Source organism: Eptatretus burgeri, chromosome 9 (genome assembly GCF_056783735.1).
Source record: "Eptatretus burgeri isolate ZD-2024b chromosome 9, Ebu_testis_v1, whole genome shotgun sequence".
Taxonomy (NCBI): domain Eukaryota; kingdom Metazoa; phylum Chordata; class Myxini; order Myxiniformes; family Myxinidae; genus Eptatretus; species Eptatretus burgeri.
In genome coordinates this window covers 27,621,721-27,630,866 of record NC_140969.1, presented here as the reverse complement: position 1 = coordinate 27,630,866, position 9,146 = coordinate 27,621,721, and positions in this window count along the sequence as shown.

Here is a 9,146-nt window from a genome sequence, read left to right as displayed (position 1 = left end):
CCAAAAGCACCTCTGAACCTGGAAAGGTGACCATGAACTCATGTGCCACACCAGCACTTGCTTTGAGGGTTCTCACCAACAAGGAGTGCTGCCATGCATAAATTAGGTTTTGGCATCCGGTGATGAGACAGTGAACAAGGTTTTTCACTTGTAGTTGGGAAAAATATATGAAAGTTAAAATTCAGCTTCCTGATTAGTGGCAATGTGTAAAAGACACAGAACTAGCTAGTGCATAAAGCACTGCGAGCCGCTACACTGCTACCAATATTATCAATCAGCCGATACCTGCTTTAGAAACCTCATTTAGAAAGTGTGCCTCCATTCCTGCTCATTGAGGGAAAGCAGTACTTGGACATGTTTCTAGCTGACTGATCATCATCAGTGTGGAGTGTATTCCCCCAAGAGTGGATCCACTCCTTGCTTTTGGTTCATAATGGTAAAGTGCAACCACTTATCCCACTTCGTCTTTTGATTCATACCATACCTAGAGAGTTCATGTAACATGTTACTCTACATAGTGTTCAAGCATATACTTCAATTTAAATAAAATAATGATTTTAAAGATCGCTAAACAAAAATTTTTCCAGCACTTCAGCGCTATTGAAGCAGCCTCAAACATCGCCCTGTTTAATATGTCTAATATGTTTAATATACCACCCTATTTAATATGTCTAAGTACTGCAAAACTGGAGTTTCTTGGAAGTGATAAGAAGATGATTTGTGTTATAGTGTTCAAGTGTATAATTAAATTTAAACAAAATAAATATTGTAAAAGTCATAAAAAAATAAACTAATTTTGGAATTTACCGCTGTTTTACCGCCGTTGGCGCAGTGTCGATTACATCACCCTATCTTACACGTCACATTAGTTCATCGTGCCTGTTGTTTGTGTCCTTTATAACGTCCTTAAAAGCAGTAAGTTTCCTGTTTGGAATTATTTTTTAATTTTGTTTGACTGCAAGACAGGCAGACAGAGTAAAAGCATTATCTCACTCTTCTGCGCATGTGCGATCGAGACAAATTCGGAGACAAAGCACTGCTAAACTATTGGTTTGTTTTCCGATTAATGTTCAAAATATAACATTCAAATTAAATCAAGTTGTCCCTCGATCATGCACTGACGTTTGTGGATGGACAGATGGACAGACGGACATGAACCAATTGCTTAACCCCGCTTTTCACTTTGTGTGCTTGGGGTAACAACAGCAAAAAAGAACCTTGTAGCAGGGATAAAAAAATATAATATAAACAAGATAGGGAAATGCATGTCCGAAAATGGTTGAGGACGTGTTCAACGTTGGGTTTTTTTTTACAACTAAAAAGGCCGCCAGTCAGCCATCTTGGATATGATCTCGAATAAAAATGAAGTGCTTATGTATACCATTACGTGTTGTCTTTTTGCCAAGGAGGAAGAAAATTAGTTCTTACATGTCTGAGATATGGTTGCGGACGCATGCACGCACGCACGGACACGAAAATCGAGACCAATCCATAAGCCCCGGTTTCAGACAGTCCAACAGGGGCTAATAAATCACAGTAATAATAATACAGTAGTTTGTTAATAATAGATACGAGAAAAGGTTCCCGACATTGCCTGTTGCTGTTCCAATCATGTTGGCATTTTGAGCATCCTACTGTTAAACAGATTGTCGAGCGTCTGGTTGATTAAAATCATGCGAATAAATTATTGAATATCAGATGCTTTTTTGTTTGTATCCTTTTCTCACCTGTATTGTAAGTAGAGTGACCTGCCTTGTGATGGTTTGAAAAGCACAGATGGCAAGTGACCCAGATTTCACGGGTTTGACCCGACTTGTTCGTGAAAACCCGCAGACCCGTCTAAATGTGGTCAAAACCCATATTGGATGGAAAGTAGGATCAAATTTTAAAAACGCAATGTTTCATTTCCATTCCACTAGCAAGGATTGACACACAGACTGATAGACCTGGAGCGAGTGACGTGTAGCAAGGTATCACTTATAGTCTCTAGTCTAACGGCTGTTTGACGTCGTGAGCTTTCCCTCACCGAAGGCGACGTCGTCATCCTCCAGGATTCTGCACGCAATATCACTTTACTTCTCATCACGTCGACCATATAGTCCAGTTCACTAGGTAAATAAAAACACTATCATTCAAATTTTATGGAGATTTGCAAACCAGTACATTTTTGAAGAGGCAGTAACGCAACGGTAACGCTTCAAACCAGAGGCCGTGCCACCTGGGTGCTCCTGACTGTCTTTCAGGGCAACTTTCCACATCACCTGGGGGTGGACAAAAACGTCACAAATAGTGATCTTATCTTCCATAAATGGCGTTTTATCCCCACGTGCTGCTAATCAAAAAACAAGTACATTATAGCAACAAGAACACAATGCCTTGTCTGTGGCCTCCCTGCGTTTCTGGACATTCTTAACGGCACGTGCCCAAGCACCTGGGAATTCTGTGTAAGACTGCCATCCTGCATTGTTGCCATGCACCCTCCTTTGCTCAGGAACTTGAAAAATTCTGTTTGGTAGCACTGAAAAAAAAAACTTGAAAAATTCTGCAAACATGGACCAGCCTCACTGGGAATCATGGTTGAGAAGCTTTTTTCAGACACTCTATCGGCTCAGCATGCTGGTTTTGTCCCTACATCCTCACTCGAGCTGGACTTGAATTTGGGTCCCATTCACTGATGGACCCTGCTATCCATCAGCCATCCAGCATGTGCTCTGACAAGCACACATTGCGCTGTTCATCCAGTGTTCGCCTCCCGAAGGCACGTACTTGCTCATATTTATTTCCGTGAAGCCATTCCTTCAGGCTGAAGTACATGTGTGCAATCGTTTGACAAGCTTTGTTGGACCGTGTACTTTGCCCGTAAGGGTCGAGGTGCACGTCCTCAGCTTTGTTACAATGTTTGATTTATTTTTGCCTTTTTTATTAAAAAGAGGCAAAGTCATATACAACGAAGGCCAGTGGTTCCCAAAGTTATTGTATGACGGGATGACCATGCATCCTGGTCTTGGTGCCTGGGATGTATGTGTTTGCTTGACCATGTGCTTCGGTCTTCATGCCAAAGTGAATGTCCACACTAGTTTTACAAGCTTTGTTGGAATGTTTACTTTTGACCTTGGGGCCGAAGTGCACATCCTCAGCTTTGTTACAATGTTTTATTTTATACCTTTACTATAAAAAATGGCAGTGTCATAAGGCCAGTGAACCAGAAACGTATAAATGGATGGATTCCCTTTCCATGGATAGGCTGACATTGCGAAAAAAAAAACTAAAATAAAATAAACAACATCAAATAGAAAAAGTGTTTGACTGACTGATACTGAGAGTTGCAGTGGAGCAGCTAACACATTGCTTGATTGCATTAAGCAGTTCTGTGTCTTTCCCAGACTGCAACAAAAAATCCAGAAATTGCTATTACAATGGTATAATCTATACACAATGGTGTGGTGCATGCCTGCAGATTGCGAGTAGGGTACATCCTACTCGCAGACATTATAAATATTGTTACGGAAATGGCCCTTCGTATGCTGCTAAATATAGGATTAGCTCAGATCCCCCATTATATGCATGTTTAGCTAGGTCGTTTGGTAAAATGGACGTTACATGTGTGTCGGGAGTTGTAAGAGGCTGTTTTATTGTTTGTGCGGTGGTGGTGGAACGAGAGCTCCCTCTTCTTCCCTCCCCATCCCGGACGAGGCTCCGCCCAGTCGGCTGAGAGGGTGTGGCCAAAAAGAGGAAGTGAAACTGAAGGGAAGGAGTTTGTCGGCTTCGCTGAGGGAGGCGTGCTTGGGGGTGGAAGCGAGCAAACGATGAGATTGGAGAAGGAAGAAAAAGAGAAACTGTGAGAGAAAAAGGAGTTCAGTTTTGGGAAAACACTCGCTCTCGAGGCGTGCTTGTGTTTCGAAGCGAGCGAACGAAGACCTCACTGAAAAGAAAAATGGGTTCAGTTTGGGGCGAACAGTCGCTCTCGAGGCGTGCTCGTGTTTCGAAGTGAGCGAACAAAAGAGAGGCGGCCTGCACGTCGAGTCGGCGATCGACTCTTATGAGGAGGTGATTCTGCCGTGAGAGAGACGGCAGCCGGCTTTGAGAGGCGAGCATGGAAAAGGAAAGAAAAGGTGATTCTACAGAGAAAGAAACTGAGAGGACAGAGTTGAGAAGTCGGGCTTCGAGGCGGGAAGGCAAGAGAGGAAACAATGGAGCCTCTGACGGTCCCTGCTCACACAAACGGCTCGACACATTTGCCGATCTGCTTGCCGGAGCCCGGCACCTTGATTTGGGCCTTGTTTGGTGAACAGGTCAGGCCTCGATTTGTGTGCTGGACCTTGGGAGAGATCGGCTGAGGCCCATCGTTGATCTGGCGGTCTTGTGTCGTCGGCCTTGCGTGGGGTCGGAGCGCGCGGAGACCGCGTGCAGTGCGGAAAAGGAAGAGTACGGCACCGCCATCTTGCCACGTGGCGCGTTCGTGCTGGGGGCTCGAATCTGTGGACATCCGCTTGTTGCGAGCAACATTCGTGCTTTGGACACTGTCCTCTCGTCCATGAGACATCTCCAAGTACTCTGTCTTGCATGCATGCTGTCTGTCTGTCTTGTCTGCACGTTGTATAAGGCATATCTCGGTAGCGACCCCCTCGGAACCTGTAGTCCGTGGTTCCCTCGTTAAGAACGGGTTAATAATTGTTAATAAAAGCATTGTCGTGAATGTTTTGCTTGTGTTGTGTTCCCCAATGTTCCCCCAATAAATCTGGTTGGTTCGTATGAAGTTGCCGCTATGGATTAATTTGTGTCGCGTCGAGGAGTGATCCGTTCGATTGGCATATAAAACCAAAATGGTTACAGACCTGCAGAAAACGCTCGGCCTCTGACACAACCAGTCTGTAACCGGGGTTCTATTTCCCCAACTGGTAAGGTACAAGGATTACGTTGGTATCGCGATTGAAGACGCGTGACCCGAGGCCTGTGCCGAGCCGGCCGGCGTTATAAACCCCGGAGACGGCGGTGGTGAGGGTGACGCCAAGAGTCGGGTGAGAATCCCACCACCCCAGATCCGCAACAATATCAACAACACTCGTCAACAATGTCGTCTATACATGAATCTTTACCGTCCACAGGCAGCATAGATGGCCTTTCACCCCACACAGCCAATTTGTCTCCATTTTTACCATTCTTCTTTGGAATTTTACCTCTCACCCTGGTAGATTGTCAAAGCGTTGATACAGATGCTGCACCCATGGTGTCACTTTCCCCAGAATTTCTGTCAGCTGCCTGTCACCCACATGCCATGCCATCCACGTACACGCTGTGTCATCCACATCAATCTTATGTCGATTTGGACACTGCACGAGCTATTCTATACCAATAAATGTCAACGCGTGTGTGTCTGTGTATGTTTGTGTGTGACAGTGTGTCTCCTCCATAACTCCAAAACCATAAAAGCTAGCAGCCCGAAACTTTGCATGCATGCAAAGAAAACACCAAGCAAGTGTCAGAGTGAAAATTGGTTATTTGGGTTAATTAAAACACGCCTTTTGAAGATGATTAACGGCATTATTTAATTATATCCTTCATCAGGCGATCCTCGGCCACCTCGCTCTCTGGGGTCTTAAGGCGTTTCCTGGGTAACCTCACTGGGGACTGAAGCCGCCATGTTTTTTGGCCTACTCAACCATGCCTTGACTTGGAACAGGCCGCAACGATTTCTTAACGACGAAGTTTTTTTTCACTTTCCTCACTCATATTATTGAATGTCTGTTCATCATAGCTATGGATCGCTGCATTCAACACTTTGTAAGTACTATGGTTTTCAAATTAGAAGCTTGCAGCGATTTCATGCTATAGACGATTTTCCACGATCAACCCCCACGGATTAATTGAAGGATATCATCAAAATATTATTTTGATTTTGAGAATCGGATATTGTCCGGAATAAATAAGTGTCGAAATTTGTTGTGAAATTTGATAATTTAAAGAAATAAGGAGTCTTATAATTATTTACTTTAAACAAACAGGGCGATGTTCCCTTCTGCTTCACACACGCACAACAAAATGTGAAATTTCCAAAGCATTAAACTTATCTTTTTCTGCTGTTTGGAGAATTATATGGAGTGAATTTTTTTTTTAGAAACGTGCTAAAATTAACCAGCTTCATCGAGCTATATGATTTGATGCATTCACTGCTTGAGAGCGCACTGACCCCCAGAGGGACTGCCTTTCCAAAGCATCTGCCAGATCTGTGTCTATATTTTCGGAGGTTTCACGAGGTGCTCCACAGGAAAGCAAAGCAAATGTGGGGAAAACGGACGTTAAAAAAAAAGTTATAACGTTTGCGTGGAACCCAAACCGATGTAGCACATGACGTGCACAGACGAGCAGGCAAGATGTCGGATTTTCTACAATGTTTATTTCATGGGCGATTGAACTTTAAGATGTCTCCATGGTTGTTCTGCATTAAGAAGCAACTCTTTTGTGGATAAAGTCATTCTATTTCATCAATTTATTTTATTCCATTAGCTGCTGCGTGCGCGGTGAAGACCGGCTTTAAAGTAAAAGGGATCCTTTTGTGATAAGCAGTGACAGCCTGGCCAACCTTTCCTTATCAACCATATAATTAGAGTACTTGCATTAGTGCTTGATCCACTTTCCGAGCGCCCAGTGTCGATTGTGGCACCATGCTACGTCATTCTGAGCGAATCGTTCACTCACTGCAGACGCTTTTTGCCGTGCCACATGATTCAGTGCAATTGGTTCATGCTCCATTACCTTGAGCAAGTGGTTCATGCTCCATCACCCTGAGCAAGTGCTTCGTGCACCATCACCCTGAGCGAGTGGTTCGTGCTCCATCAGCCTGAGTGAGTGGTTCGTCCTTCTTCACCCTGAGCGAGTGGTTCGTGCTCCCTCATCCTGAGCGAGTGGTTTGTGCTCCATCACCCTGAGCGAGTGGTTCCAGCTCCATCAGTCTGAATGAGTGGTTCGTATTTTCTCACCCTGAGCGAGTGGTTCATGTTTCCTCACTCTGAGCGAGTGATTCATGCTCCATCACCCTGAGCGAGTGATTCATGCTCCATCACCCTGAGCGAGTGGTTCGTGCTCCGTCATCCTGAGCGAGTGGTTTGTGCTCCGTCACCCTGAGTGAGTGGTTCGTGCTCCCTCTGAGCAAGTGGTTCGTGCTCTGTCACCCTGAGCGAGTGGTTCATGCTCCATCACCCTGAGCGAGTGGTTCGTGCTCCGTCACCCTGAGCAAGTGGTTCGTGCTCCGTCACCCTGAGCGAGTGGTTCGTGCTCCATCACCCTGAGTGAGTGGTTCATGCTCCATCACCCTGAGCTAGTGGTTCGTGCTCCGTCACGCTGAGCTAGTGGTTCGTGCTCCGTCACCCTGAGCTAGTGGTTCGTGCTCCATCATCCTAAGCGAGTGGTTGTGAAATAACACGCAATTTCCAAGCTGTTTGCCATATTACCATGTTTTCTAAATTACCGAGCAAAATATTTTTTCCCACCTTTCACATGCAGCTGTTTATGAAGAATAATGTTTGTGAACACATCATTAAAACATCTTTATAAATACAACATTGTTTTTCGGTGAAAGCTACTCAAGATTTCTGGGTTGTATACAGCCAAGTACAGTCGTTTGTAATCACACTGACTCCAACCTGAAAAATTGCCGATATCGGCCAAGCACGAGTGTGTGTGTGTGTGTGTGTGTGTGTGTGTGTGTGTGTGTGTGTGTGTGTGTGTGTGTGTTCATAAAGCATAACATATTCTCTCTCTCTCTCTCTCTCTCTCTCTCTCTCTCTCTCTCTCTCTCTCTCTCTCTCTCTCTCTCTCTCTCTCTCTCTCTCTCTCTCTCTCTCTCTCTCTCTCTCTCTCTCTCTCTCTCTCTCTCTATCCATATCAGATGGTGGTTATGTCTGGACAGTGTTCTTCTCCAGATGTGTCTGGGCGGTGTTTGTCGACAGACGCGTCCGGGTCTTGTTTATCTCCAAACAGCTTGGCTCTGGACGTGTCCGGGCGGTATTTATAACTGGACGGGAGTTTGTCTCTGGACTTGTGCGGACAGGAGTATGTCTCCGGATGGGAGTTTGTCTCTGGACCATGTTTATTGTATGACCAGTAGAAAATGGATTTCATATATTATTTTGTTTCCATCTTCACTGTTACTCCATGCAGAATCATTTTGATGAGACGGTATGAATCGTAATTAACACTCCACCACATCTGCCATCCCTTCCTCTCACCTCTCACTGTCTTCCCTTCCTCGACCCCTCCTCACTTCCCCTCCTTCCTCTCTCTTTTCCCCTAAACCTCTTCACTCTCCCCACTCTCTCCTTTTTCTCCCACCCCCACCCCCTTTTAGTACTACCTTCGGCGAAGTGACAGGTGGTATTTGCTTGTATAACAATATAATAGAAATCAATCAAATGGGTAGTAGCTTTTCAAAATTTCTGTATGTCGTAAGTGCAACGTTCATCATACATGAGTAAGCGGGGTGGGGATGGGGAAGGTAAAGGTGGGGGTGGGGATGGAGGCTCATGTCCCATATTAATTAAATGGTATCTGATAAACTTCCCTCTTAATATATCGATTTCATCCTATAAAATAATTGGATCCCATCTGAGTGCCAAGCATTAAACCAAAATGTAAAATATTTTTTAAATAAATAAATTATTACAACTTGAACAACTTGAACGGCACTAGGTGGAGTGCATATCTCCGCCAGGATGAAGAGTTTTACGTTTTGTATCCACTGATAGGCCGGATCTGGATTCGGACCTGAACCAAAATCGAATCGGCTTGTTCTTATCACCTACCTAACTCATCCATCAAGTTTCATCCGAATCCGTCAACAACTCTTTGAGATATCGTGATATATATATGGTTTTTGGCCCCATCTCTCAATGCTGAAGAATCACTTTCAAAATTCTAGTATCCGAATCCGGATTCGTCACCAAAATCAGTTCATCCTCGACACACACCCAACATATCCACCTAATTTAGTCCGAATCCGTCCACAACTTTTTGAAATATCCTGCTCACAGACAAACAGACAGACAGACAAACAGAGACAGGGGTGAAAACATGACCTCTATCCACTTTCGGTGGTGGACGTAATCGTGGATTTGATTCACAAAAAGAAAAATCCAAGCGACTAAAATACT